Source organism: Lontra canadensis, unplaced genomic scaffold (genome assembly GCF_010015895.1).
Source record: "Lontra canadensis isolate GAN:19392208 unplaced genomic scaffold, GSC_riverotter_1.0 scaffold27, whole genome shotgun sequence".
In the NCBI taxonomy this organism is placed as follows: Eukaryota; Metazoa; Chordata; class Mammalia; order Carnivora; family Mustelidae; genus Lontra; species Lontra canadensis.
The window spans coordinates 3,544,356-3,551,528 of NW_022631021.1; the positions used below are offsets into that span (position 1 = coordinate 3,544,356).

General features: G+C 45.6%; 1 pseudogene; it reads left to right on the plus strand.

The window, feature by feature from the left end:
• The first annotated feature begins 2,018 nt into the window (after positions 1-2,018).
• Positions 2,019-3,084, plus strand: LOC116871766 (annotated as a pseudogene).
• Positions 3,085-7,173: the final 4,089 nt, after the last annotated feature.

Consider the following 7,173-nt stretch of genomic DNA (forward strand, 5'->3'; position numbering starts at 1 on the left):
GGGGTTGGATTCTATAGTTCCCTATTGTTGCCTAACAAGTTACCAAAAACCTAGTGGCTTCAAACAGCACACATTTATTTTCTGTGTGTGTGGGTCAAGACCCTGGGCATGGCTCTGTGCAGGGTCTCACAAGGCTACTATCAAAGTGTCAGCTGGGGCTGCAGTCTCATCTGAGGCTTGACCGAGAAAGGTACTTTGTTGGCGGTGTTTAGGTCCACAGGTTTGAAAGGCTGAGGACTTCAGTTTCTTACGGACAGCAGCCATAGGTTACCCTTAGCTGCTAGGAACTGCCTTGGGTTCCTTGCCATGTCATTCCCCCAGCACTGGCAGCCCACACAACATGGCAGGTCACTTCAGAGCTCAAGGGAGGGAGAGACTCCTGCACAAGAGGCTGTGCTATGGTCTTATGTAACATAATTGCATGCACATGTGTACCTTCCATCCCCTTTACCATATTTGATTGGTTGGAAACAAGTCAAGGTTCCCATACATATTCTGGGGGAGGGCACTCGCTCAGGAGTGTTGTGCCAGTTCAGCCAACTACACAGTTGAAGGGGAAACCGCCCCCACAGGAACCGCCTCACTTCTGACACCAACTGCAGTTTCAGGAGTCCCCCCCACAAGCACTCAGGTTTGATAATTGGCTGGAAGGACTCAGAACTCACTGAAACAGTTATAGTCCTGGTTACTGGTTACAATATATTACAGGGTGAAGATACAGGCTAAAATTAGCCAAGGGAAGAACACATAGAGCAGAGCCCTGGAGGATAGAAAACAGAGCTTCTGGGGGCACCTGTGGGTTAAAGCCTCTGGCTTCAGCTCAGGTCATGATCCCAGAGTCCTGGGATCGGGCCCCACATTAGGCTCTCTGCTAGGTGGGGAGCCTGCTTCCCCCCCGCAACCCAGCCTGCTTCTCTGCCTACTTGTTATCTATCTGTCAAATAAATAAATAAAATCTTAAAAAAAAAAAAAAAAGAAAACAGAGCTTCTGTTCTCCCTTCCCTATAGAGTCACAGATGCATTATTCTCTTGGCGTCAGCATATAACAATACACAAGAAATATTGCCAACTAGGGAAGCTCATCTGAGCCCCAGTGTCCAGATTTTTATTGGAGCTCAAGTGTTTGACTGCCTACGTGTCTAACCTCAAAGTCCAACCACTCTGGAGGTCAAGACCCAAAACCCCACCATAAATCACTTTGTTAAGAGTTTCTGGCATGTTCCAAGGGCTTAGTGACTGATTACCTGCCAGAAGCCAATGGCCAAGGCAAGACTTCTCTTTGAGTTAGGTTACTAATTTGAGTTATGTATTTGTATCTTTATTACCTAGATACAAATCCCAGGAGGTGAGAGTCACAAACCACCCTAAGAGTATAGCCATCACAGGTATGAATGGGCTGAATTAAAATGCAATTTAGGCATGTTATTTAGAAACAGATAAGGGGCGCCTGGGTGGCTCAGTCAGTTAAGAAGCATCAGACTCTTGGTTTTGACTCAGGTCGTGTTCCCAGGGTCATGAGATCAAGCCCTGGGGCAGGCTCCACGGTTAGCAGGGCATCTGCTTGGGATTCTCTCCTCTGTCCCTCCCCCTGCTCATGTGCTCTCTTTTTCTCTCTCCCTCTCAAATAAATAATTTTTTTTAAAGATTTTATTTATTTGACAGAAAAAGACACAGCAAGAGAGGGAAACACAAGCAGGGGGAGTGGGAGAGGGAGAAGCAGGCTTCCCAGCTAGCAGGGAGTCTGATGCAGGGCTCAATCCCAGGATCCTGGGATCATGACATGAGCTGAAGGCAGCTGTTTAATGACTGAGCCACCCAGGTGACCCTCAAATAAATAAATTTTTTAAAAAAGAAAAGAAATGGCTAATAGATAAAGTGGTAATGAAAAATAAAGGGAAAAGGACTGGGAGCTACTTTTAAAAAATAAGTCATGTAAGGGTCTCCAGTGGGGCCCTGGGTTGGTGTGAGCCCCAGCGATGGCTGAGACAGAGACCAAGGTTCATGTGTCTGAGAGGTGAATGTGGTCCAGAGGGGCTGCCCAGTGCTCCAGGCCCAGGGCTCCATTCCTACTCAGTTTCTGTGGAGGTCCCAGCAGAAATCAGGCCTTGATCGAGCACCCTTCCTGAAATCTGGCGAAGGCCCCTGATACGGCTCTAGTCAGAAAGCCTGTCATTTTAAGGGGTGCCGGCTGGCTCAGTCGGAAGAGCATGTGACTCTTGATCTTGGGGTCACGGATTCTAATCCCACGTTGGATATAAAGATTACATAAATAAATAAAACTTAAAAAAAAAAAAAGAAAGCCCATCACTTTGAAGATTGTGGCCCAAACTGCAGAGATCCTGTCTGTCCACATGCCTCAAAGGAGCCCAATGATTGTTTTTTTCTTGGAGAAGGAAAACAGTCCTCCTAGCAAGGAGCCTACTAGGAGGACCTCTTCTTTTTTTTTCCGAAAAAAATTTTTAAAGGTTTTATTTATTTCACACAGAGAGGCAGCCAGAGAGGGAACACAAGCGGGGGAGTGGAGAGGAGAAGCAGGCTTCCCGCCAAGCAGGGAGCTTGATCCCGGGACCCTGAGATCATGACCCGAGCCGAAGGCAGATGCCCAACAACTGAGCCACCCAGGCGTCCCAAGGGAGGACCTCTTCACGACATGTCATATCTGCGCCACCCCCCCCATTCCTGTGCTGTAACCCCTGAACGCTGAGTCCAACTCCAGGGAAGAAGACCTGGACTTCAGAGACTTGGAAATGTCTGTCTCTGTGCAGGCGGTCCTCCAGCCGGCTGGAGACCCTTGGCTCTGCCTCCACCTCCGCCCCAGGATGCCAGTCTGTCTTGCTTTGGTTTCCAGGGACTGCTGGGGTCAGAAGGCTGGGCCGGAGTCTCATGCGGTGTGTTCAAAGTTAATCAAGGTCCCCAGAGTCCCTGGGAATCCCTGGGCCCCACATAATGGGAATCCCTCCAGCAGCCATGAAAAGGAAATGAATGAAGAAGTTTCCAGAGATCTTGAAATCAGAGCCGGATGAATGGGCTATTTCAGTGAATGCTGAGTTTGGAGCCGCTGACTTTGCTCTGTTCACTAAATGAGATGGCCTGGGGGTGTACCTGGCTACACTCTCCCCACCCTGTACATGGCCCCTCCTCCCTGTGGAGAAGACCCTCTGGGTCCCCTCCCCTGGTCTTGTTACCTGTACACCTGCTGTGGCCACAGGAGGCCTGTCCTCCTCTGGGGGCTTATGCAGCAGCAACAGCCAGCTCAGGAAACAGGGCTCGCCCAGCCTGGCCACACTGCTGACCAGGATCCAGTCTGACCCAGCGGCGTCTCCTGGAGGAGCCGAGCCACTTCCCAGCTGGGCTGCAGACTAGGGTAGGAGGTACCGGCACCGGCAGGGGAGGCGAAAGGGCTGGGATTGCAGGTTAGAGAGGACTTGGGCCCTTGCTGGGAAATGCAGCTGCTCTGCCGGGGCCCCCGCTGGCTGCAGGCAGTGCCCCCTGTCTTCTACTGGTCCCAGCCACGAGCCCATCTGTATGTAAAGAGGCTTGGGTTTCCTCTTAGATGCTGTACATGGTCCAGGAGAGAATTCACGGACAGGGGAGAGTCCTGTCTCTGAGGAAGAAGCTGGACACTCTTTCTGTAGAGTCTTATGTTTTGAAGGAGGGAGGGAAGCCTCAGTTGGGTCTCAGAACATAAGTGTTACGAGGAGAAGCTCTATTCTGTGACTTTGTTCTGCTGTTGAGATGTTCCATTCAACCGCAGACTGGTAGACCACGGGCTGCTTGGGGGTGAAGAACGTCCATTTCAGGATGTGCTTACCAGGGGCTCCAGAACCTGAGGCCTGGACACCTACACAGGGAGAGAAGGAGGCTGTGGCAGGAAGTGCCCCGTTTGTCACTCACACCTGTTTCTCACAAAATAAAATGCACAGAGTCTATGCCACTCGCAGGGGGCGGGGCAGGGGAGACAGGTTTGAACGGACCTAGTCCTAGTCCTGCTAGTGTTCTGCTGCTACACTTGTGAAGTGCTAGGAGGCGCTTTTCAACCTACCAGGAAGGGACAAGGGTCGGGAGTTTTAACTTTCAGCTTCCCTAGGGTCCTCTAATACATGAACTCTGCCTGAGGAGATGCTAGGAGCAGATTGGACAAGGTGGCGTGGGAGGGGAAGGGGGTATGGTCTCATTGTCCCTGGGGAACCCTGTCCTCCCTGCTCCCCCTCTTTTAAAATTTAAATTCAATTTAGTTAACACATATTGTATTATTAGTTCCAGGGGTAGAATTTAGTGATTCACCAGTTGCGTATAACACGCAGTGCTCTTAACATCACGTGTTCTCCTCCAGGCCCATCACCCAGTGACCCCTTCCTCTCACCCAGCTCCCCTCCAGCAACCTTCAGTCTGTTCTCTATAGTTTAGAGTCTCTTATGGTTTGTCTCCCTCTCTGTTTTTATCTTATTTTATTTTTTCCTTCCTTTCCCTTATATTCATCTGTTTTGTTTCTTAAAGTTCACATATGAGTGAAGTCATACGGTGTTTGTCTTCCTCGGATTGACTTATTTCACTTAGCATAATATCCTCTAGTTCTATCTATGTTGCTGCAAATGGCAAGATTTTATTCTTTTTTGATGGCCAAGTAATATATTCCATTGTGTCTGTGTATGTGTATATATATGTGTGTGTGTGTGTGTATAAATGACCACATCTTCTTTATCCATTCATCTGTCAATGTACATCAGGGCTCTTTCCATAGTTTGGCCATTGTAGACATTGCTGCTATCAACACTGGGGTACAGGTGCCCTTTTGGATCACTATGTTTGTCTCCTTTGGATAAATACCCAGTAGGGCAATTGCTGGGTCATAGGGTAGTTCTATTTTTAACTCTATGCTGTTTTCCAGAACAGTGGCAGTTTGCATTCTCACCATTCCCTTTCTCCACATCCTCATCAACGTCTGTTATTTCCTGACTTGTTAATTTTAGCCATTCTGACTGGTGTAATGTGGTATCTCTCTCTCTTTTTAAAGATTTTACTTATTTTTTTGAAAGAGAGATCACAAGTAGGCAGAGGCAGGCAGAGAGAGGGAGAAGCAGGCTCCCACTGAGCAGAGAGCCCGACGCAGGGCTTGATCTCAGGACCCTGAGGTCATGACTTGAGCCGAAGGCAGAGGCTTAACCCACTGAGCCACCCAGGTGCCCTGAGGTTTTGATTTGTATTTCATTGATGGTGAGTGATGTTGAGCATCTTTTTATGTGTCTGTGGGCCATTTGTATGTATGTCTGCTTTGGAGAAATGTGTGTTCATGTCTTCTGCCCATTGTTTCACTGGATCATTTGTTTTTGGGGTGTTGAGTTTTGTAAGTTTTTTTATAGATTTTGAATGCCAGCTCTTTATCTGATACATAATTTGCAAATATCTTCTCCCATTCCAAAGGTTGCCTTTTAGTTTCGTTGGTTGTTTTGTTTGCTGCACAAAAGCTTTTTATCCTGATGAAGTCCCAATGGTTCATTTTTGCTTTTGTCCCTTTCCTCTGGAGATGTATCTAGTAAGAAGGTGCTGCCTCCAAGATCGAAATAGGTTGCTTCCTGTGTTTTTCTCTAGGATTTTGATGGATTCCTGTCTCACATTTAGGTCTTTCACTCATTTTAAATTTATTTTTGTGTATGGTGTAGGAAAGTGGTTCAGTTTATTCTTCTGCATGTGGCTGTCCAGTTTTCCCAGAACCATTTCTTGAAGAGACTGTCTTTTTTCCATTGGATGTTCTTTCCCGCGTTTAGATTAGTAGACCATAGAGTTGAGGGTCAATTGCTGGGTTCTCTATTCTGTTCTATTCTGATCAGACACTGATCTATGTGTCTGTTTTTCCGCCAATATCATACTATCTTGATGACTACGGCTCTTTAATACAGCTTGAAGTCTGTAATTGTGATGCCTCCAGCTTTGGTTTTCTTTTTCAATATTACTTTGTCTATTTGGGTTTTTTTCTGGCTCCACACAAAATTTTAGAATTGTTTGCTCCAGCTCTGTGAAAAATGCGGGTGGCATTTTGGTAGGGATTGCATTGAATGTGTAGATTGCTTTGGGTCACATGGACATTTTAACAGTATTTGTTCTTCCAATCCATGAGCATAGAATGTTTTTGCATTTCTTTGTGTCTCCCTCAATTTCTTTCATAAGTGTTCTATAGTTTTCAGAGTACAGATCCTTTACCTCTTTGATTAGGTTTATTCCTAGGCATCGTATGGGTTTTGGTGCAATTGTAAACAGGACTGATTCCTTGATTTCTCTTCTGCTGCTTCATTGTTAGTGTGTAGAAATGCAACAGACTTATGCACATTGATTTTAAATCCTGCAACTTTGCTGAATTCCTGTGTCAGTTCTAGCAATTTTTTGGTGGAGTCTTTCAGGTTTTCCACATAGAGTATCATGTCATCTGCAAATAGTGGAAGTTTGACTTCTTCCTTACTGATTTGGATTCCTTTTATTTCTTTTTGTTGTTTCATTGCTGAGAGTAGGACTCCCAGTACTATGTTGAACAACAGTGGTGAGAATAGATAACCTTGTTGTGTTCCTGACCTTAGGGGAAAAGCTTTCAGTTTTTCCTTGTTGAGGGTGATATTAGCTGTCAGTCCTAAAATAATAAATCCTAAAATCCTAAAAGGATTAAACTGTTGAATCCAGTTAGCTAGTACCTTGTTGAGAGTTTTTGTATCCATGTTCATCAGGGATATTTGTCTGTCATTCTCCTTTTTAGCGGGTCTTTGGTTTGGGGATCAAGGTAATGCTCGAATGAGTTAGTAATAGAATGAGTTAGGAAGTTTTCCTTCCATTTCTATTTTTTGGAAAAGTTTCAGAAGAATAGGTGTTAGCTCTTCTTTAAATGTTTGCTAGAATTCCCCTGGGAAGTCGTCTAGCCCTGGACTCCTATTTGTTGGGAGACTTACGATTACTGATTCAATTTCTTTGATGATTATGGATCTGTTTAGATTTTCTATTTCTTCCTATTTCAGTTTTGGTAGTTTATATGTTTCTAGGAATTTATCCATTTTTTCCAGATTGCCCAATTTATTGGCCTATAACTGCTCATAATACTCTCTTAAAACTGTATTTTTTTGGTGTTGGTTGTGATCTCTCCTCTTTCATTCATGATTTTATTAATTTGGGTCCTTTCTCTTTTTGTTAAGT